The following is a 23,468-nucleotide window of genomic DNA, read 5'->3' as shown; positions in this document are numbered from 1 at the left end:
AACAGATTTTCCTGACTTTGTGGCTAATATGAAGTCTCGCGCATAATAGTTTATGCGCATGCGTCCTTACTTCTTCTATTGTTCTGGTGTCTCCGAAGGGACCGTCTTACAGCGCCCCTAGAGGTGTGGCATGTGTATTGCATCGTTTTCAGCAATCGTTGCGTTGCCATATGGACCTGATATTTTACTGATCGTTGCCCATGTGGACGCGATATTTTTTTAAATAACATCTCGTTGCCGTTGTCGTGTGGATGTAGCGGATCCATATGGCAACGCAACGCTTGCTGAAAACGATGCAATACACATGCCACACCTCTAGGGGCGCTGTAAGACGGTCCCTTCGGAGACACCAGAACAATAGAAGAAGTAAGGACGCATGCGCATAAACTATTATGCGCGAGACTTCATATTAGCCACAAAGTCAGAAAAATCTGTTCGTAAAATGACATTATAATGACCAAATACAATGAAAAGTATTTTTCCAGTCTCACCTGTGAAAGGTAATCCCATGTGATCTCGTTTGGACGGTAAACCTGTTGGTACAGTTAAACGCAGCACATGAATGAGGCATCTTTATTCTCCGCTTTGACCCATCCAATATGGCGGCGAGGATGATGTATGATTCTACGCGGAAGGCGGCGTCTTTAATGGTCCGGAATAAATTGAATGCTACGCGTTGATGGATTAATTTGTACTTCTCCGCCCTTTTTGAGGAATGTATTGTAGGACTTAAACCAACATCTGAAGAGGTGAGATCGCTCCTTTTTTTCCCTATTTTTGCTGGCGGGATTGACTCTGCCCTAAGAGCTATTCTCTCTCTCTCTCTCTCTCTCTCTTTGCACCATTACACAATAAATATTCCCAGTGAAAATATTTTGTAAGCGCGTTTCATGAACCAAGTTATAGGATTTGTTGACAACTCGCATCGAGTTCGTTACACTTCTACCCGGCGTGAAGTACTGACAGTCATGTGGTTGTGACGTCATCGTAAACAAATCCGTTCTACTCATCCAGATGACTTCGCAACGGCAACATTGCCAAATCTTTCCACTCTGGGACCCGTTCTCAAAAGATTGCGTTTTGGGGCACCCAAAACGCCGGTGCCGTGTGGACGCCAGGCCTAAACGATAAACAATTGTATCGGATTCACCTGAATCTGTTGCCGTGTGGACAGGGCCTAAGACATCATTTATCAGCCACCTACAATGCAGTCCTTGGCACACTTCCCAGACAACTGATTGCACACCAAAACCCAGCTGTTTTCAGTGACTCACAGGAGGACAGAGAGAATCAGCATTCCATTGATCACCTTAACGGGCAATCCATTGATCACCCTAACGACTCTTGAGGCCGTTCACATCCAGCCCCCAGTGATCCACACCAACAGGATGACTCAATGACACCTTAGATGAGCTTTTCATCCATGAGAGGATAAATACCTGATACTCCCTACTAGTCAGACAGAACTGAAGAAGCCTTTCGGATGAGAGGTGAAACGTCTTCAAGAATCTTCAAGCAAGTCCAGTTGCTCTCTTTTACGACCCACGCTTACCTGGTGGCAACTATTGATATGAAAATAAGTGATACACAGAAAAAAACACAGTGTTTCCCACAGACCAGGTAGCAATTTGTGGTGCTCCACTGTGCCGATGAGGGAATCGTGCGTGGTGGTGTTGTGGCGGTCGGTGGAGTCGGTCATTAGGGTGTATGCAAAGTGTTTACAGCGGGCGATGGTCAAACACAGTATTTTTCTTCAGAGTCACCTGCTGGGACTATTTTAAAGCTACAAGAAGCATTTGAGATTATTCAGTTCAATCTAAATTCTTTTAAGTTCTTTAAGAGAAGACAGCTAAAACAATTTTTACCAGAACCCTGCCTGGTTTCATTCCTCGACCCAACTTTACATTACAGGGCAGGCCATTAGTTTGCTGGGCTTGATGTTGGTGGAAAACCTATCTTTTAAATTTATGAAAATTACTCACCAAAATTGAAGTTAAAGTTTAGTTTTTATCTTCGTTTTTTGCCTTTTTGGTGGCAATCTTTCAATCATTCTTTAGTTGGCATTCAAGGAATAAATTGCAAAAAACAAGCTGGAGGTTTTTATTTTAAATATTGAACTCAACACTTACCTCAACCAATAGTAAAATGAAATAAATAGTATAATGTAACAACAAAATAATAATAAAATAAAATATCATAATTAGATGTAAGAAACCACTTAAGGTAACACCAAGGCAACTACAACCCCGATTCCAAAAAAGTTGGGACAAAGTACAAATTGTAAATAAAAACGGAATGCAATAATTTGCAAATCTCAAAAACTGATATTGTATTCACAATAGAACAGACAACATATCAAATGTCGAAAGTGAGACATTTTGAAATTTCATGCCAAATATTGGCTCATTTGTAATTTCATGACAGCAACACATCTCAAAAAAGTTGGGACAGGGGCAATAAGAGGGTGGAAAAGTTAAAGGTACAAAAAAGGAACAGCTGGAGGACCAAATTGCAACTCATTAGGCCAATTGGCAATAGGTCATTAACATGACTGGGTATAAAAAGAGCATCTTGGAGCGGCAGCAGCTCTCAGAAGTAAAGATGGGAAGAGGATCACCGATCCCCCTAATTCTGCGCCGACAAATAGTGGAGCAATATCAGAAAGGAGCTCGACAGTGTAAAATTGCAAAGAGTTTGAACATATCATCATCTACAGTGCATAATATCATCAAAAGATTCAGAGAATCTGGAAGAATCTCTGTGCGTAAGGGTCAAGGGCGGAAAACCATACTGGGTGCCCATGATCTTCGGGCCCTTAGACGGCACTGCATCACATACAGGCATGCTTCTGTATTGGAAATCACAAAATGGGCTCAGGAATATTTCCAGAGAACATTATCTGTGAACACAATTCACCGTGCCATCCGCCGTTGCCAGCTAAAACTCTATAGTTCAAAGAAGAAGCCGTATCTAAACATGATCCAGAAGCGCAGACTTCTTCTCTGGGCCAAGGCTCATTTAAAATGGACTGTGGCAAAGTGGAAAACTGTTCTGTGGTCAGACGAATCAAAATATGAAATTCTTTATGGAAATCAGGGACAAACAGGATAATGCAATAAGGCCGGTTCCTCGCGTCAAGCTGCTACTGTATGCAGCAAAATTGTTTTATAGCCTGACTCAGGGATGTCCGTTTCCTGTAAGCCAAGAAGGCTATGATAAAGCTCATCATGAGCATGACGTAGGCTACCTTTTAAAATAATGGGTCGGAAGGCGAATCGGGAAGGCTGCGTTATTTTTAATTAGCCTAACAGGCCTACTTGCAGTCTGGGTATATGCGCAATGGCAGGCCTGCGTACACGCCTCTCCGTCTCTCTCTCTCTCTCTCTCTGTGTGTGGGTGTGTGCGCGCGCGCGCGTGAACGAGAAGAAAGAGCACTATGAATGAACGGAACAATACGCAACTGAATTTTTTTTTTCAAAATCGCGAGTCTGATTGTGTGGCGATAGGAATCCATTGTGTGGCGCTGCGCCACACAATGGTCTATGTATGGGAAACCCTGAAACAATTGAACTGCAGGAATCAACATATGGAGATAATTCTTAATATTATTTCAACCTTGCCATCATGCATAAAGACGTCCTGTAGTCACTGGAGATGTGACTTGGTTATACTATTAGCCTGCATTATGTCAAGAATGCAGGTGACAGACAGATGCAAAAGCAGCAGAGAGTTTAATCAGGCAAAACTGGCAAACAAATCCAAAATGATACGCAAAGGCAGACTTAACAAACAGGCAGTGGTCAGGCAAAGCACAAACAGAATATCAGAGGCAAAGACAAGGGGCAAAATTCCAATGTACAAATAAAGTCAAAACCAGACTATCAGCACAAGTCTCACATACTTGCTAAAGTAAAGCAAGGATATACTGAGCATTTACTTCATAATGATTGTGAAAATAAGGAGTCCTTTTATAGTGTGCTGTGGTGATTGTGAGTGATTGAGTTTAGGTGTGTGTGATTAGAATTCCAGAGCCCGTGAGCGGTGAGGTGCAGGATGGTTATTGTAGTCCATGGTGGCCATATTTGAAGGCCACTGTGAATCCTGGGAAGTGGAGTCTTGAGTGCAAGCAGGCATAGATGGGACACACTACCGAAAGTGAATTGTCAATGTGAATAGACCTTTTTTTTTTTTTTTTTAACCCATTCCTGCCTAATAATTAATTGGAGGTCACATATTAAGGATGACATATTAAGCCATGGGCTCAAGGTACACGATATCTGGCACAGGTTTTGTTTCTCATGGCACCAACATAATAATAACTGTGTAACTGCGTATCGGTCTAGACCAACCCAGGCTGTGTACTGTCTAGCCTGGGGTTAGCCATTGGAATTTTATTTTTCTCTATTTAGTTGGACTATGTCAGTTCATTTACATGATTGGTTCGTTTCCTTGGCTGTTTGCTGAGTGTTGGTACTTCAACATAATATTACACTAGGTATTATTCTGTCACTTTTTCAGTTGGCACTAAAACTTCCTTGTCTAGAAGTTCAGCACTTTGTGTACCTGACTTTTGCACTTGTTGTATGTCACTCTGGATAAGAGCATCTGCTAAATGCCATGTAATTTTTTTAATTAGTATTTTTGACAGACAGTAGAACATACATATTGTCATCATATAAAATTCAAATGTATATGAAGTTCACTGTCCTCTTTTAATGAAAAGATATATATTAACATTAAAAGAAAATATCAAAACCAAAAAAACCAAATAAATAGAACACCACAACAGGTGCCTTACATCTATACTTTATATTGACCTCTGAGTTGACCAATCAATTGCAGCCGATACATCAGGTGCCACTTATTTATCTAATCAGACATCCCCTCTAGTAATGTCAAAAAAGAGCCCCAGATTTGATTGGAAATATCTTCTCTCCCCCTGACTCTGTAAATGACTCGTTTAAATGTAGACATTCTTATCATTAGTTCGATCCATTCCTTAAAACAACATAAACTAGATGACTTCCAGTGTCTTAGTATTATTCTACATCCTGTTGTAGTTGCCAAACGTACCCATAACCTCTGTCTTCCAGTCAGAGTAGTATTATCTGGTAACAGACCCAAAATACATAAAGCTGGGGACTTAATAAGATGTAATTTAAACAATTAATTTAGGAGAGTAATAACCCCTTCCCACAAGCGTTTGGTTTTTTTTTTCACAGGAATATAACATGCGAACAAGAGTCCCAGCTTCTTTCTCACATCTCCAACAGGTGTCCCTGTCTTTAAGTTTCAGTTTGGCCAATTTACTGGGAGTCCAGTGACTTCTGTGAAGCGATTTGTACTGAATAAGCTGAGACTGTGCTTCACAAGAACAGTTATACCAAGAAGCAACCAACTTCTTCCATCTATCATCTGAAATTTGTTCGTCCAAATCCTTCTCCCAGCACAGTCTCAACCCTTCCAGATGGGGTGATTGTACCTCTCTAATAAGCTCATAAAATTTAGAAGCTTCACATTTTTTATGCCTAGTTACCTGGAATAACTCCTGAATTCTAGTTGGGGGTCAGGGTTATTTTTCCGATTAGCTTTAATACAGTGCCCAATTTGTAAAAATTTCCAAAAATCCCTTTGACTAAGGTTATATTCTTATTTAATTTTATCAAATGACTTTAATCCATTTTCACCAAGCAGGTCACAGAGCAGATTAATTCCAGATCTAGCCCATTTGTCCCACATAAAAGGTTTCTTACCAATTAATAATTTGTTATACCAAATAGAGGCTTTAGAGGCAAGATATGGACTAGTTTTTATTAATTGGTGAATCCTCATCCAAGATTAAAGGGTACCAGTCTTCCCAGCTGTGTAAGAAAAGCATCTAAAGAAGTCAGGGCCACTAATTCTTCTTCAGTTTTAACCCAGAACAGCACCTGCTCAGGAGAATTATTCATCTTAGATAACTGGGAAAGTGAAAAGGCGTAATGATACCAGTCTACTTTCGACAATGATAAACCACCACTGTCTTTGGCTGCATCTAATTTTGACTGGTTAAAACTTGGCTTTTTGCCCGCCCACACGTAGCTCTCTACAACAATATTATACAACTTCAAAAGGCTAGAAGGGAAAGTTAAAGGTAGCATATACAGAATATAATGGATCTTGGGGGAGATGATCATCTTGACCAAATTAATCCTGCCTAATAAAGACATATTAATTTTAACCCAGTTCTGTAAGACAGGCCGAATAGCTTGAATAACTGGAGAAATATTAGATTGCATTATTTTATCCAAACCAGGTGTCAGTTTAATCCCTAAATATGATTCTCTAATAGCTGGAGGCAGGGCTTTACATTAACTTTTTTGCTCACCGGCCACTGTGGCTAGTGGTTTTCCCGAGTCACTAGCCATTCAGCCTTTTCACTAGCCACAATTTTGTTGCCAGGAAATCAAAGTTTTTTATTCACCATGATACATTAAAGTTTGGAAGATCTAGATTTAATTATGAATGGCAGTGTATAATGTATCTCTACAGTAGCACTCAAGTATTCAGTGCTGTTAAGGTAGCTCCCTATATGAAAACATGCAACCAATTCAGACAAAAATATAAACAGAGTATTCTGTTTATTGAACTCAAATTCAAGCCCCTTACAATATGAAATATCGTATAATATGAAAAATAACATTCAGTACAACTGAACTGATTCTAATATTAAAAGTCCAGTTCAAAACATTTATCATTGAAAAACATTTGATGTTTTGATATGCAAGTATTATGTGTATTATCAAGTATTATTATGTATATTATGTATTATCTATTAATAGTGTGTGTGTGTGTGTGTGTGTGTGTGTGTGTGTGTGTGTGTGTGTGTGTGAACATGTGTAGAGAGAGACATTAAATGTCCTCATTACATTCATCATCAGATGAGTCTGAATGGTCCATGAAAAATGGTCTTCGTGACCTGAGGCTTCCAGCAGGCCATAAGTTGATAGCTGGGGCGGGATCAACTTCTTTCCAATCGCGTGAACATTTCTAAACAGCAGCTCCATCCTCTCCAGCTCAGCCGACTTCATGACAGCCAGGGACTGAAAGCAATGCTGTCCTGTAGTGGCCAGCCGTCTTCGCCTGTTTTGATGTTATAGTACCGATGTGTGCATTTGACTTTTCATGGTCCTTTATAGTTTCGAGTTTAAAATTACTGGTGCCTGTCTTTGCGAGACTTTCTACAGTCTTCGCAGTACATGGTATTTTCGGTTTTGCTATGAACTAGCCAATCTCACCCGAACTTCCATTTGTCATTGAACTGTCTTATCTTCCTATTAGCGTCTTGTTCATCTCCATGGCCGCAGCCAGCTCTGAGGCCCCCGCGGTCCGGACCTCGGTCATTTTTAAGAGCTGAAAATACATTTGTACACTAAATATTCAACTGGATAAAAAAATAAAGAATAACATTAAAATGTCTCCGTAAAAAGTGCATTGTTAATGATGTTAAACGTTGATTCTGTCTCTGTTTGGTGCGCGCGGCTCTGAGACCAAGAACACAAAAGCGAATGAGCACACGTGCGACTCGGGGGAGGAACGCAGTGCAGGAGACACGGGGTTTCCATGGTAACTATCAGCGCACTTTCATGAAGCTGTTAAATTTACATTTTCGAACTTCGTAGTCAGCTGGGATAGGGTCCAGCTTGCCTGCGACCCTGTAGAACAGGATAAAGCAGTTAGAGATAATGAGATGAGATGAAAAAATAAATATATTATTTCCCAGCTTAAGGTCGGTCCATATCGTGAAATACTGTGACCTTGGCCCAGAGGCCTCGGTCAGTATTTTCAAGACCTTGGTCACGGTATTTCACGATACGGCCCCCTCCCTCAGCTGGTAAATAATACACACACACACACACACACACACGGCGGCACAGTGCTTAGCGCTGTCGCCTCACAGCAAGAAGTTCCGGGTTCAAGCCCCATGGCCGGCGAGGGCCTTTCTGTGCGGAGTTTGCATGTTCTCCCCGTGTCTGCGTGGGTTTCCTCCGGGTGCTCCGGTTTCCCCCACAGTCCAAAGACATGCAGGTTAGGCTAATTGGTGGCTCTAAATTGACCGTAGGTGTGAATGTGAGTGTGAATGGTTGTCTGTGTCTATGTGTCATCCCTGTGATGACCTGGCGACTTGTCCAGGGTGTACCCCACCTTTCGCCTGTAGTCAGCTGGGATAGGCTCCAGCTTGCCTGCGACCCTGTAGAACAGGATAAAGCGGCTAGAGATAATGAGATGAAATGACACACACACACACGACAGTACTGTTCCATCCTGGGTTATGAGAGATGTGTTACACTGATTCTGACAACATGATAACATCGTGGCTACAGCCTACAAAAAAAAAACCTTACGAATGAGTAGGTACGCCTTTTCGACCAACAGGGAACAGGTTCTTGAACCAATTCCATTCAGGATTCTTTGAACAAGAACAGAATCCGTTCTCTGTGGGTCGAAAAGGGGTAACGTCCCAGTTCGGTTATACTAAACATAGGCACTAACATTCAGGAACCTGTGGTGTAATGGGAACGTGGCCATGTTTTGCCTCTAGTGGCTTTCCATATAGGATGTGCCATCAAAACCCTATATTCAATATCCTGAAAGAGGCTAAAGAGGAGCTCAAGAGGAGCTCATATGACTCTCTGAGCAGATCGGGTTTACTTTTCAGGTTTACTCCGTACTACATGTGCAGCAGCGCAGTTGTAGCCTGCCTTGTTTGTGATTTTAAAAATAAATCATTCGATAAGCCAAAGCAATAGAGTGGAAAGTTTCAACTTATGTTTGCCTTGGATAACTTTGCCTAAAACGTGGTGGCGTATACTGATTTTTTTCCCAGAATTTTTTTTTTTTTTGTGGAGGTGTAATGGATGCCAGATTGTTAATGTATCTTAGTTCCATAGGCTACATGGTTAGGGTATCTTTTGTCCTCATTGCTTGGGCCAGATCAAACCATTAAACAAGCTTAAACTGTTCTCACTCTTGCCACATACATGATTCTTTGTTTCAAAACTGATGATATTCAGTTCAAACACCATTAAAAGTAATTTCAGGAATAGATCTCGTGTGGCGTGTAATTCACCCCTCTCATTTAAATATGGCGAACATTTTCGGCGTGCACTTTGCGCATCACGGACCTCCGTGATTTTAAAATGCTGCTTCGGCCCTGCTCATCTCTGCCCCTTTTTCCCTGAGCAGCAGGGTTTGAAACTCCAGCTATATGTTGCCACATAGTGTGCTTGTCAGTCGTCAGCAACTTTGTTGCTTCGTTCATTAACCGCAGGTTACCGTATCACTGATTTTATCTGAGACGTTCTAAACAATTCTAACATGTTGTGTCAGAATGTTTATGCAGGTGCTCATGGGAGTTGTAGGCGTGTAATATTACATTGCAATGCGTTTATTAAATCAGATGCCTTCAGAGAAAACTACAATTAAAATATATTGTCATACCACAGAATAAACCACCTGCCAAAGTGGCTAGTGAGACTAAAAAGTCATTACCCGCCAAAGCCGAATTTTACCCGCATTTGGCGGGTGGGCGGGTGCTAATGTAAAGCCCTGGCTGGAGGGCATATTTTGGAGGGCATGACCTCTGACTTAGCCCAATTAATTGTGCAGCCAGAAATTTTGGAAAATGAATCAATAATTGAAGAGCGCTCCGGTACTGCCATGTCTGGATTACTTGAAATCAAAAGAATATCTGCATGCAAAAAAAAGCTTGTGCTCTTCTTGACCCATATGAACCCCTTTGATATTTTTACTTTCACGTAATGCAATTGCCAGAGGTTCCAGAAACAAGGCAAATATCAGCAGTGACAAAGGTGAACCCTGCCTTGTGCCACGACTAAGATTAAATGAGGGTGACATTACTTCTTTAGTAAGTACTGTAGCCATTGCACTGTAAAAAAATATTTGTTGTTTTAACTTAAAAAAGTTAGTGCAAGGGCTGCCTTAAAATTTTGAGTTCACTGGAATTCACATAGTAAGTTAAATTGTTGTGAACTTACTATATTAATTTCAGTGAACTCAAAATTTTAAGGCAGCCCTTAAGGCAACCCTTGCACTAACTTTTTTAAGTTAAAACAACAAATCATTTTTTACAGTGTGGTTCTGTATACACTAACTGTAACCACTGCATAAAGGACGGACCGAATCCAAACCTCTCCAGTGTATAAAAAAGGAAGGCAAACTCAACTTTATCAAATGCTTTCTCTGCATATCAGAATCAGAATTACTTTATTAATCCCCAGAGGGAAATTCAAATTTGCTACCAAGCTCCTGAATCAAAGAAGAAGTAAACATGTCTAAAAACAGAAGATAAAAGCGTCTGAAAGAAGAATAAATAAAAATAAAATAAATTTAAATAAGTTCAATAACTTAAGTAAAAGCAAAATGAAGTGAGTTTATATACAGTGATTCCTATATACATATATTGCACCTGAGCTAAGGATACAGTATACAACCCCGATTCCAAAAAAGTTGGGACAAAGTACAAATTGTAAATAAAAACGGAATGCAATAATTTACAAATCTCAAAAACTGATATTGTATTCACAATAGAAAATAGACAACATATCAAATGTCGAAAGTGAGACATTTTGAAATTTCATGCCAAATATTGACTCATTTGAAATTTCATGACAGCAACACATCTCAAAAAAGTTGGGACAGGGGCAATAAGAGGCTGGAAAAGTTAAAGGTACAAAAAAGGAACAGCTGGAGGACCAAATTGCAACTCATTAGGTCAATTGGCAATAGGTCATTAACATGACTGGGTATAAAAAGAGCATCTTGGAGTGGCAGCGGCTCTCAGAAGTAAAGATGGGAAGAGGATCACCAATCCCCCGAATTCTGTGCCGACAAATAGTGGAGCAATATCAGAAAGGAGTTCGACAGTGTAAAATTGCAAAGAGTTTGAACATATCATCATCTACAGTGTATAATATCATCAAAAGATTCAGAGAATCTGGAAGAATCTCTGTGCATAAGGGTCAAGGCCTTAAAACCATACTGGGTGCCCATGATCTTCGGGCCCTTAGACGGCACTGCATCACATACAGGCATGCTTCTGTATTGGAAATCACAAAATGGGCTCAGGAATATTTCCAGAGAACATTATCTGTGAACACAATTCACCGTGCCATCCGCCGTTGCCAGCTAAAACTCTCTAGTTCGAAGAAGAAGCCGTATCTAAACATGATCCAGAAGCGCAGACTTCTTCTCTGGGCCAAGGCTCATTTAAAATGGACTGTGGCAAAGTAGAAAACTATTCTGTGGTCAGACGAATCAAAATTTGAAGTTCTTTATGGAAATCAGGGACGCCGTGTCATTCGGACTAAAGAGGAGAAGGACGACCCAAGTTGTTATCAGCGCTCAGTTCAGAAGCCTGCATCTCTGATGGTATGGGGTTGCATTAGTGCGTGTGGCATGGGCAGCTTACACATCTGGAAAGACACCATCAATGCTGAAAGGTATATCCAGGTTCTAGAGCAACATATGCTCCCATCCAGAAGACGTCTCTTTCAGGGAAGACCTTGCATTTTCCAACATGACAATGCCAAACCACATACTGCATCAATTACAGCATCATGGCTGCATAGAAGAAGGGTCCAGGTACTGAACTGGCCAGCCTGCAGTCCAGATCTTTCACCCATAGAAAACATTTGGCGCATCATAAAACGGAAGATACGACAAAAAAGACCTAAGACAGTTGAGCAACTAGAATCCTACAACAAGAATGGGTTAATGTTCCTATCCCTAAACTTGAGCAACTTGTCTCCTCAGTCCGCAGACGTTTACAGACTGTTGTAAAGAGAAAAGGGGATGTCTCACAGTGGTAAACATGGCCTTGTCCCAACTTTTTTGAGATGTGTTGTTGTCATGAAATTTAAAATCACCTAATTTTTCTCTTTAAATGATACATTTTCTCAGTTTAAACATTTGATATGTCATCTGTGTTCTATTCTGAATAAAATATGGAATTTTGAAAGTTCCACATCATTGCATTCCATTTTTATTTACAATTTGTACTTTGTCCCAACTTTTTTGGAATCGGGGTTGTACATGGTAAGACAGTGTACCAGAGTTATACTGTGGCATTGTATAGCTTGACCGCAACAGGTAGGGATGATTTCCTGTGTCTCTCAGTTGTGCAGCGTGGAAGAATCAGCCGTTTACTGAATGTGCTCCTGTGGCTGATCAGCTCCTCATGTAGAGGGTGGGAAGGACAGTCTAAGATTTGTTTTTATTTTGGACAATGTCCTCTTCTCCAACACCACTGTCAGAGAGTCCAGTTCCATGCCTACAACATGGCCAGCCTTCCTGATGATCTTACTGAGTCTGTTAGTGTCCTTCACCTTCAAGCCGCTGCCCCAGGAGATGACAGCGTACAGGATGGCACTGGCCACCACAGACTCATAGAGCATCCACAGCATTGTTCGGCAGATGTTGAAGGACCTCAGCCGTCTCAGAAAATAGAGACAACTCTGGCCCTTTTTGTATACAGTGTCCACATTTTTGGACCAGTCCAGTTTATTATCCAAGTACAACCCCAGGTACTTATATTCCTCCACCATGTCCACACTGACCCCTTGGATATTAACAGGGTTCACCAGAGCCCTGATTCTCTTCAGATCGACCACCAGTTCTTTCGTCTTCATCATGTTTAGCTGTAGGTGGTTCTTCCTGTTCCATGTGACAAAGTTGTCCACCACTGTCCTGTACTCGCTCTCATAACCACCAGTAATACGTCCAACCACTGCAGAGTCATCAGAAAATTTGTGGAGGTGGCAGGTCTCCGTGCAGTAGTTGAAATCAGTGGTGTAGAGAGTGAAAAGGAAAGGAGAAAGGACAGTCCCTTGCGGAGCCCTGGTGTTGTTGATCACTCTGTCCGACACACAGCACTGCAAGCGCACATACTGTGGTCTGCCAGTCAAATAATCCACAATCCAGGACACCAGTGGGGCATCCACCTGCATCGCTGTCAACTTCTCACCCAGCAAAGCCGTCCGGATGGTGTCAAAAGCACTGGAGAAATCAAAAAACATGTTCCTCACAGTGCTGGCTGGCTTGTCCAGGTGGCCGTAGACTTTGTTGAGCAGGTAGATGATTGCGTCCTCTACTCCAAGACGGGGCTGGTAGGCGAACTGAAGGGGGTCAAGAAGTGGTTGGACCATAGGCTGGATCTGCTCCAGGATGAGTTTCTCAAGGATCTTCATGATGTGTGACGTCAATGCCACGGGCCTGTAGTCTTTGAGGTCACTGGGACGTGGCTTCTTCGGTACAGGGACGAGGCATGACATCTTCCACAGCACGGGGACCCTCTGAAGACCCAGGCTGATGTTGAAGACATGCTGAAGTACTCCACTTAGCTGAAGGGCACAGGTCTTCAGGGCCCTGGGGCTAACACCATCCGGGCCTGCTGATTTTCCTGCATGGAGTCTCTTCAGCTGTCCTCTCACTTGCTCCTCGCTGATGATCGGTGTGGAGGTGATGGGTGGGGGAGGGATGAAGGTGTTTCTTGGGGGGGGCGCTCAGCCAGGGGGTCTGTTGGGGAGGTGTGAGCGAGGTCCTGAAATGGGGATGAGGTTGGGCAAGAAGAGGCGGAGGAGGGGAGAGAATGTGAAGTGTGTGGTTGTAGCCATCCTGCAGAAGAGTGGGGGTGGTGGGGTTGGGGTCACGCCATCGAATCTGTTGAAATAGAGATTCAGCTCATTCACCCTTTCCACATTGCCATCCACTCCTTCACTGTTGGTTGGCTTGTAACCAGTGATGGTCTTCATTCCACTCCACACCTCTCTCATGTTGTTCTGTTGGAGTTTCCATTCCAACTTCCTCCTATACTTTCCTTGGCCTCCCTGATTGTTGCTCTCAGTTCATGCTGTACTCCTCGCACCTCCTCCGTTGCCGGCTCTGAAAGCCCTCTTCTTCTCATTTAATAGGGCTTTGATGTCCTTCATTACCCACGGCTTGTTGTTGGGGTAACAGCTGACAGTCCTAGCTGGGACAATGGTGTCCACACAGAAGTTGATGTATCCCGTGATGCACTCTGGGAGCCCATCAATGTTGTCTCCGTGGGGCTCACACAGTGTCTGCCACCTCGAAGCATCCATGAAGTGTCTCGTTGGCCTAGTCTGTCCATCTCCTCACTATCTTTGATGTGGTGGGCAGTCTCTTCACCAGAGGCACATAGCAGGGGGAGAGGTAAATCAGGTTGTGGTCTGACCTGTCCAGTGGGGGGAGGGGGGAAGAGCTGCAAGCCTCTTTAAAATTAGCATACAGCAGGTCTATTGTTCTTCCCTCTTTGGTAGGACAGTTCACAAATTGGGTGAAAGTGGAAAGTGTTTTGTCCAAATTAACATGATTAAAGTCACCTGAGATAGCAATGAATGCACTCTGGTGTTGAGTCTGTAGCCAGGCTATTGCAGAGTGAATAGTGTCACAAGCAGTGTTCGGGTTTGCAGAGGGGGGAACATAAATAGCTACCATAACATTAGAAAACTCCCTGGGCAGAAAATGTGGACGAAGTCCAACAGCACACAGTTCAACATCTGGGCTGCAGATGCGCTCCTTCATGGTGATGTGAGCTGGGTTACACCACCGGTTGTTCACAAGAACGGCAAGCCCTCCCCCTTTGCGCTTACCACTCCTGGCGCAGTCTCTGTCCACATGCACCGTGTGGAAGCCCTTGATTGCAGCATTGTCATTGGGAACATCCTGGTGCAGCCATGTCTCCACGAAGCACATTAAACTGCACTCCCGATACTCCGTCTGACTCTGGGCCAGTGCCGTCAGATCGTCCACTTTATTCCCGAGGGACCTCACGTTCCCCATGATGATAGAGGGGAGACACGGCTTATAAGATTTTTCAATAAGCTTCTGTTGTCTCAAAGCCACCCTCTTTCTCTGTAGCTTCTTATTTCCTCTGCATCCTCTATGTGTTTTCTGCCAAATTACCGCAGGGATCTCTTCCGGTCTTGTTGCTAGAGCAGCCAGCTTCAGTTTGATCAGCTGATCCCTGGTGTAAACAGTGTGGGTGGCGTGGAGTTGTTGCGTGGCTGCGCTGAAAAAAAGTTTTGCGACTGCGAGCAAAATCACCAAAACTCTTGCAACCCTCATAGTGGCTTGATTACGGTGTTATGGTAACAGAGAAAAAAATAGCAAAAAAAAACAAGATAAGTGTAACAGTTCGTGTAGGTGGGTGGAGCACAGAAGGACGGCAGGCCAGAACTGAGTTCACAAAACTCTTCCCAGATAGCAGAGGGTCGTTGATTCGACGTGGAATCATCGGCATGTTCTTCGACCATACGCCGTCGAATCACCGTCGATCACCGACGTTGATTCAACACCGCTTTGCTCATACGAGTTTCCGTTGAAACGACGTTGAAAAGTGGCTGGTGGTCGACAGAGAATAGACCCCCTTTCACCCTTTATTCAACTACGTATTTCGGTCGATTTATAGTTGAATTTTCGGCGATGATTCATCCAACTTTACTTCCTGTTTTATGTACAACAGGAAGGCTACAAATTAAGCAAAACAGGCTAAATTAAACTAGCTAACAATAAAGCATCGGGGCTCTTGCCTAGGATGAACACACACATGCATACTTCAACCATGAAAGTGAAACTTAATTTATATCAATGTGCGTAGGCTATGTCCTGTTTAATGTACAACAGGATATAAAAATGCATGCAACAATGCACCTCTCCTAATGTCTGTCAAGCTATCTAATGAGGCATAACTTTTAACATTTATAAGGAACAGAACACACTTGAACAAGTTCTTAGAAACATTTTATGATTTATTTATAATTGTGGCCTATTCCTCCTGCGGCGCAGACCTGTACATGGAAACAGAAAAACATAACCAAAATTAATTTGATGCAGCATTGATAAAGAAAGTCAGCAGTAGGCTATGGGTTTCTAAATGCCACCCTACCTCATTATTTGGACATGGGGAAAAACTATATTTAAAATCCAAAGAGGGATGGAGGGAGGAAAATTAAAACAAAAGAAAGAAATGAAATATAGAGTAGAGAATATTTGATAAAATTAAGGATGTTTTTATTCAGTAAACATTTAAAAAAATGTTCTACAACACTCTAGCCTAGTGACTTACCAGTAACAAAATAGACTTGAAGTATTCAGATCCGCTCTGCATAAAGCAGCTAAATCCTCTCTCTGTCTCCTGGCAGAAAGCTCCTTGGTTTGCTTGTGTCTCAATCACAGCAAGTATTCTGTAGAAAGACTTCTTTTCACCTTTCCCATCAGCTTTGTTAGAACCCTAACACAGCACAAAAGTTTACCATTGTAGGTTTATGATGAACCAAGTGCCTCGTGGGTTCACATACCGCGCGCTGCCGTTATTTCCCCCTAATCACGAGTTTGTTGGTCTTCCAATGTGGCGCAGGGTTTGTTTACTTCCGGTTTTGGGTGACGTCAGTGAAAGGGGTCTAATGGGGGCATTACCGCCACCCACTGGATTGGGGTGTAAAGCAGTCTGAACAAAACGTGTAAACATAAACATAGGAGAAATGAACCCGTTTTTCTAACTCGTCCTCACTTAGTCTACTTTTCTTTTTTGATTAGTCTGGATTTGATATTGTAAATTTAAATGTGAATCAATGTATATTCATCGGACATGAACAAATGAATAAATCTTGAGTAATCTTGAGGCGTGTGTGTCCGGGGCGCGGTGTCGCGGGGGGGGGATCGAACGAACCCTCCGATCCCCCCTGGCTACGGGCCAGTTGCTCATCCTACCAATGTTGAAAACTGGCCGGCAAAAGTGACGATGGTTCAACGTCGTATATTCAACCTTCTCTGACGGTCGACAGATCAACCTTTACCCACGTTGATTCAACGGTGATAAATCGACCCTCTCAGACGGTGGAGAAATCGACGTTTCACGGCGCCGTTTCAACGTTGATTTTCTGACGTACGATGGAAACCGACCATTCTGACCAAAACTCTACGTTGTTTCAACGACCCTCTGCTATCGGGGTTTTTATTTAGCTTTTCAGCTTTTATATTTACTCTCTCACACACTCAGACACATGCACACACATCAGTCGTCTGGTTGGGGAGAGAGCTCCCTCTGCTCTCACTCTCTCTCCTTAAATAGGGCGCGGTCACTGGGGAAGACACACAAACACATTAATTAACATCAGGTGTAGTGATTCTGCCACTTACCTTCCCTGACTCCGCCCTCCGGTCACAGACCGATGCTTGACCATGCCCCCGCTGCCACAATAAGACAAGTAGGAAAAATAGAAAATAGAGAAAAAGGATCAGGAGCATTCGTTGCAGGCTGCACACGAGCTGGCACATGCGCACTGTATGAGGGAGAAGACAACTATGGGGTCGACATTATTCTTGCTTTTCCATATTATATGTAATAACCTGTGCAGATTGTCAGCTGAGCACCTATTTTTAATGAATCCAACCTGGTCAGCATGAACCAGACTGGGAAGCACCATCTCTAGTCTAGCAGCAAGTATCTTTGAAATTATTTTTTCATCAACATTAATTAATAAAATTGGACAATAGTTTCCACAATTGGGAAATGGTCTTTCTGTTTTTTCATGTAGTAAGGTAATAACTGCTGATCTCATACTGGCTGGTAGTCTACCCTTCTGCAAAGTAGCCTGATAGACAACTAATAATCTTTGTCCTGATCTCTTCACACGCCTTGCATGAATTACCAGGCAGATAAACTCCATCTCCAATTACTACGCAGACAAGGTATTCCAGGTTAACCTTTCTTTAATGTAGCAACCAGCAGTAGGGTAAAACTGACAAAGAGGAAAACATATACATTCACAAAATTACCATATTCCACGTTAACATAAGCACAATATGCATTAATCACACCACAGATGGTAGAAAGTATTGCTGAAATAAAGACAGGCTACTGTTACAGTAAGTATTATATTACTAACCCAAAATCATGAATATTTTCCCTCAATACAACCTAATCAAAACATGTGACCAACACAAACTCTATCCAAATTTCTATCTTCTTGTAAACTGCCAAAATATATCAACACTGCGAAAATATATGTAAATATCATCTCATCTCATTATTTCTAGCCGCTTTATCCTGTTCTACAGGGTCGCAGGCAAGCTGGAGCCTATCCCAGCTGACTACGGGCGAAAGGCAGGGTACACCCTGGACAAGTCACCAGGTCATCACAGGGCTGACACATAGACACAGACAACCATTCACATTCACACCTACGGTCAATTTAGAGTCACCAGTTAACCTAACCTGCATGTCTTTGGACTGTGGGGGAAACCGGAGCACCCGGAGGAAACCCACGCGGACACGGGGAGAACATGCAAACTCTGCACAGAAAGGCCCTCGTCGGCCATGGGGCTCAAACCCAGACCTTCTTGCTGTGAGGCGACAGCGCTAACCACTACACCACCATGCCACCCATGTAAATATCAATAAATGATAAACTTAAATGTTATTCTTACATATCAACGATGCTTTCAAAGACCTGAACAGCCAGATGATAACAGATGAAAACATGACAGCCGTCACTATCCTCAGACATGGAGAACTGCCATGAGGCCTGCTGATGATGTCACAGCACAGGTCACATGAGCTTAATAACACTATGCAATAAAAAAAAAACACTATGCAATGCACTATACAAACCCACCAACAGGAGGTGCTAATTTATGAAACAATGCAACTGACTGACAAGGCAGCACACTTCCCATCTGGTATCTCTAGATACCACATTTACTTTACAAAGGCAAAGTCACTCTAGTCCTCAGGGGTGAACAGTAGGACCACTTCAGCTATAGGCCTGAGAAACAGCTTTGTTCCATCCCCTCTGTTGATCTTCACCTCAACCTTAAGCCAGTATCTCACTTGGCTGCGACAGCCTGCGACTAGTTGGAGACACAACAATTGTGATAAAATGTGCGAATTAGTGACAATTTTCACTCGGAATCACACTGAATTGATATTCGCATATTTTACCACAATTGTTGTGTCTCCAGCCCGGCTTTCCCTCAGCACGCAGGGAAATAGAGGAAGCCTCACGGAAATTGACTTGAGAAGGGTTCGCGATGGCTTTGCAACACCAGTGATGTATTTGCGGCTATTTTGAGAGAAATTTTGTCTCACGAAGTTTTCGAACATGTTCAAAATTTCAGTGACGAAGGAGCGACACTTTGCAACTCATGCAAGGAAATTGAGAAGCCCCGCGAATGTTTCAAGACACTTTTGGAACTCTCTCACGAATGACATTCGCAATTTGTCACAAGCTGTCGCAGCCCAGTGAGATACTACTCTTACAGACTCTTCCATCCTTGCTGGGGAATACTTGTGTGATGACCCAGCAGCCAGTCATTTCTCTTGGACTGATAGTCCCTCATGAGCACCACGGATCCTGGTGTGATATTTGGCCTACTGGACATCCATTGCCTTCGTGACTGTAGAGTGGACAAGTATTGCTTGTGCTTGTGCAGAAGGTATTGGCAAGGCTTTGTACCTGCTGCCATTGTTGCTTGTACAAGTCCTTGCTGTCGAAATCCCCTGGAGGAATTGGCTGAGGGCCGCTTTTCTGTGTTAGCAGTGTGGCAGGAGAGAGGATGAATGGATCCTCTGCATCTGTAGACACACACACTAGAGGTCTGTTGTTCACAGTGGCCATCACTTCGGCCATGAAGGTGGTGAACACCTCATGGGTAAGTCTAAGCCCTGGCTGGAGGAGCATAGAATCCAAGATCGTATGGGCAGTGCCGATCATTCTTTCCCATGCCCTCCCATATGGGAGGCATGGGGAGGATTAAATGCCCAAGTGCAGCCCTTTTCTGACAGGTAGCCTACCGCCTCACTGCATCTTCATTAACATTGGAGGAGATCCCTAGATATTTTGATGCTCCGATGAAATTTGTTCCCTGGTCAGAACGGAATTGCTTTACTGGCCCACGGATTGTGAGGAACCTTCTCAGAGCATTTATAAAACTTGAGCTGTCCATAGACTCTATGACCTCGAGATGGATGGCTCTAATGCTTAGACAGGTAAATAAGACTGCCCATCTTTTACTTTCTGCATGGCCACCCCTTGTACGGTGCACTGAGATGGACCAGGGTCCAAATACATCAACCCCAACATGCATGAAAGGTGGGTCCATGATGAGTCTATCGGGGGGTAAGTTGGCCGTTTACTGGACTTCACACATCTCCCAAAGCTTACGGCAGGTAACGCACTTGAAGATGAAGCTGTTTATGCACCTTTTGGCACCCACAATCCAGTAGCCCACTAAGCAGACAGCGCCTTCCATAAAATGGCATCCTTGGTGCTTAGACTCCACATGGTAATGTTGCACAAGGAGGGATGTAACATGATGCCATTTGGGCATGAATGATGCCTCTTCTCTTCCTGTCCCAACTGTGCTTCCTGTATGCACCCCCTGACTCTCAATAGACCATCCCCATCAATGAATGGGACTAGCCTCCTCAGAGGACTGTTCCTGGGGATTTCTCTTTGGGCCCTGATGGATACTATTTCTTCAGCATGTGTTTCCTCCTGCACTGATCGAATGATGATGTTTTTTGCTTTGATTTAGTTCCTCCACTGTGTATGGTCTCTCACAATGATTCCATTTCTTACAACTCTTTGTTGTGTCTTCTGAAGTCTTCTTGAATGTGCACACAATATATCGAAGACAACATAGGCCACAATTAAGAGCTTTCCAGGTAGAAAAGGGCTCAAAGCACTGAGAACAAAGTTCGCTGTCATTGGTAGAGGAGGTGAACACTGACACTTGTGCACAAATTTCTTTATCTTGTTCCGGGTCCACTAGTTCAAAGGCATCTGTCTTGACAGACATTTTCTCTGGACGATATAAGAACTCAGGCCCAATAAACCAGGTGGTGTATTTCAGACGGGCTGTGGGGATGGACCTCATGCCATGGTCTGTGGGGTTGTGTTCAGTGGACACGTAATGCCATTGTTGTGGCTGTGTGACCCTCCTGAGCCACTGAATCCAATTGTGGACGTAAACATGGAATCTCTGCTTTCCATTATGAATGTAACCTAAAACTACCTTGCTATCTGTATAGAATGAGACAGCATCACATTCAATGTCAATCTCAGTGGAAATGAAGTCTGCAATGTTCACAGCCATCACTGCAGCACACAACTCAATCCGAGGTATGGTTTGTTCTGCACACAGAGATAATCTTGCCGTGCCCAAACCAAAGCCGACATGGCAGTTCCCTTCTGCATCCACAATCTTCAGATAGGCAACTGCTGCTATCGCTTTATCTGAAGCTCTTTATGTTGGGCTTCTGTTGGGGACAAGGTTGCATTTGGCACTGAGATTTTCAGATTCTCAAGCTCTTTTACAGATTCTCTCCACCTTTCCCATAGTTCTTCCTTGTCCGGAGGTAATGGGGCATCTCAATCACTCATGTCTGTTGAGAGTTCTCGCAGCAAGGCTTTGCCTTGTATAGTGATGGGTGCTGCGAAACCCAAAGGATCATACAAGCCGTTGACTGTTGATAAAACTCCCTGGCAAGTGAAAGGCTTCCTTTCGTCTGACACCTGGAACAGGAAAGTGTCTGTCTTCAAGTCCCAACAAAGCCTGAGGCTCCGCTGTATGGGTAGGGAGTCATTACCAAGATCTAGATCTTTTAGGTTGTTGGCGTGATCCTCAGGGGGGAATGCCTCCATAACCTCTCTGCTGTTAGAGGCTATTTTATGTAGCCAGAGATTGGAGCAAGCCAGCATGTTTTGCTTTCGTTTAAGCAAGTCAATAGCAGCCTCAGTTGTAGGTAGGGACTTAAGCCCATCGTCAACATAAAAGTCTCTCTCGACGAACTGCCTTGCATCCTTGCCAAACTCTCTTTCCCCTTCCACAGCAGCTCAGTAGCCTGAGACAGTGAATGATGACTGCAGATGATGGACTGTTTCCAAAGACATGCACTTTCATGCGATATCTGTGATGTCATTCTCCATGTTGTCTCCATACCAAAGAAATCTCAGAAAATGTCTATCTTCTGGCCTGACAACAAAACAGTGGAACATCTGTTGTATGTCCCCTGTGATGGCAATGGCATCCTTCCGAAAGCGGATAAGTAACCCAAGAAGACTGTTGTTGACGTCTGGGCCAGTCAGGAGGACCTGATTCAGTGAGACTCCTTTGTGTTGTGCACTTGAATCAAAGACCACTCAAATTTGGCCAGGTTTCCTGGGATAGTAAACCCCAAAGGAAGGAAGGTACCAACACTCTTCATCCTTTTCAAGGGAAGAAGCCACCTCAGCATAGTCGTTTTGGAATATCTTTTCCATAAAAGAGACGAAATGCTCCTTCATCTCAGGCTTCTTGTTGAAAGAGCAGCATAGTGAGGAGAGACGGTCTGCTGCTTGTGACCTATTGGGAAGGCGAGGTCATGGCTCTCTGAATGGCAGGGTGCTACCTAGCTATTGTCTTTGTTTTTATAGGCTCCCTGTTCCATAGTCCTGAGAAAGTGTAAGTCCTCTACTGAAGGGCCCATTTTGTTGTCATTCTTTGTCTATAGAAAGACATTGCATCCCAGGTGCTCTCTGTAGTCCTCACATGTGGGACCCTCCACATGGACAAGTGCAGGAAGACTTGGGACCATGCTGCCATAGCACTTTTCCTTTATGACATAATGATTAGGGCATGGTGCGAAGACAGAGTGATGACCATTTCCCAGAGTACTGGTGTAATAGGAGCTTACAGTAGCTGGTGTGTGGACCTTTCCTATATAGATGTTGCCAACAAATCACCCACCCTAAGTCCAACTGTTGAGCATAGGGTGAGTCTTGTGGTCCATTTATCTGTTTCCTCACTTTGTGGATCCTTATGATGTCTCTCCCAAGCAGGATCATAATAGGAGCTTGAGGATCTAGCTTTGGGATCTTTTGTGCCAGTGGTTTCAAGTGCACATGATGCATCGCTGCTTCGGGTGTGGGGATTTCAAAGCAATTATTTGGAATTGCATTACACTCAATTAGAGTTGGTAGAGAGAGGACAACCTGCCCGTCTATAGACTCCACCCGAAAACCATGCACTCTTCAGCCTTCTGTTTCCACAGCACCAACACACGTCCTGAGGGAGTAAGGAAAGCTGTGGCCTTTGATGTTGAACAGGTCAAAGAACTCAGACCTTACCAACAAGCAATTGCTGTAATCATCCAGTATGGCACATACATGGATTGCCTTTTCCTGTTGGCCAGCTGGGTAAACGTTCACTAGACAAATCTTTAAGCATCGCCTTCCGGCAAAGTCTCCCCCACAAACCTGTGTACAACTGGAGGAAATGGTGGCTTCTTCACTGTTTTTCCTTACCTCCCCACCATCCTCAGGTGTGGGGGTTTAGGACTCAGAGGACCAAGGAGTGGATCCAGGATGGAGGTCTGAGGTGTGACTATCACTTTCACATTCGGC

At 43.4% G+C, this 23,468-nt stretch overlaps 1 protein-coding gene and 1 long non-coding RNA gene across 5 annotated transcripts in view; one reads left to right on the top strand and one right to left on the bottom strand.

The window, feature by feature from the left end:
* The window catches only part of robo4 (roundabout, axon guidance receptor, homolog 4 (Drosophila)), a 129,719-nt gene that overhangs the window by 66,589 nt on the left and 39,662 nt on the right, over nt 1-23,468 (top strand). The gene's annotated exons all lie outside the window — the stretch shown is intronic.
* Nucleotides 15,810-16,281, bottom strand: LOC132873447 (uncharacterized). Its single transcript, XR_009651563.1, has 2 exons — nt 16,148-16,281; nt 15,810-15,869 (listed from the first exon to the last, which is right to left on the bottom strand). It is a non-coding gene; the product is annotated as an uncharacterized LOC132873447 (long non-coding RNA).

This window comes from Neoarius graeffei, chromosome 25 (assembly GCF_027579695.1).
Source record: "Neoarius graeffei isolate fNeoGra1 chromosome 25, fNeoGra1.pri, whole genome shotgun sequence".
NCBI lineage: Eukaryota > Metazoa > Chordata > Actinopteri > Siluriformes > Ariidae > Neoarius > Neoarius graeffei.
The sequence above is the reverse complement of the archived record's forward strand: the minus strand, read 5'-3'. Positions and strand labels throughout refer to the sequence as shown.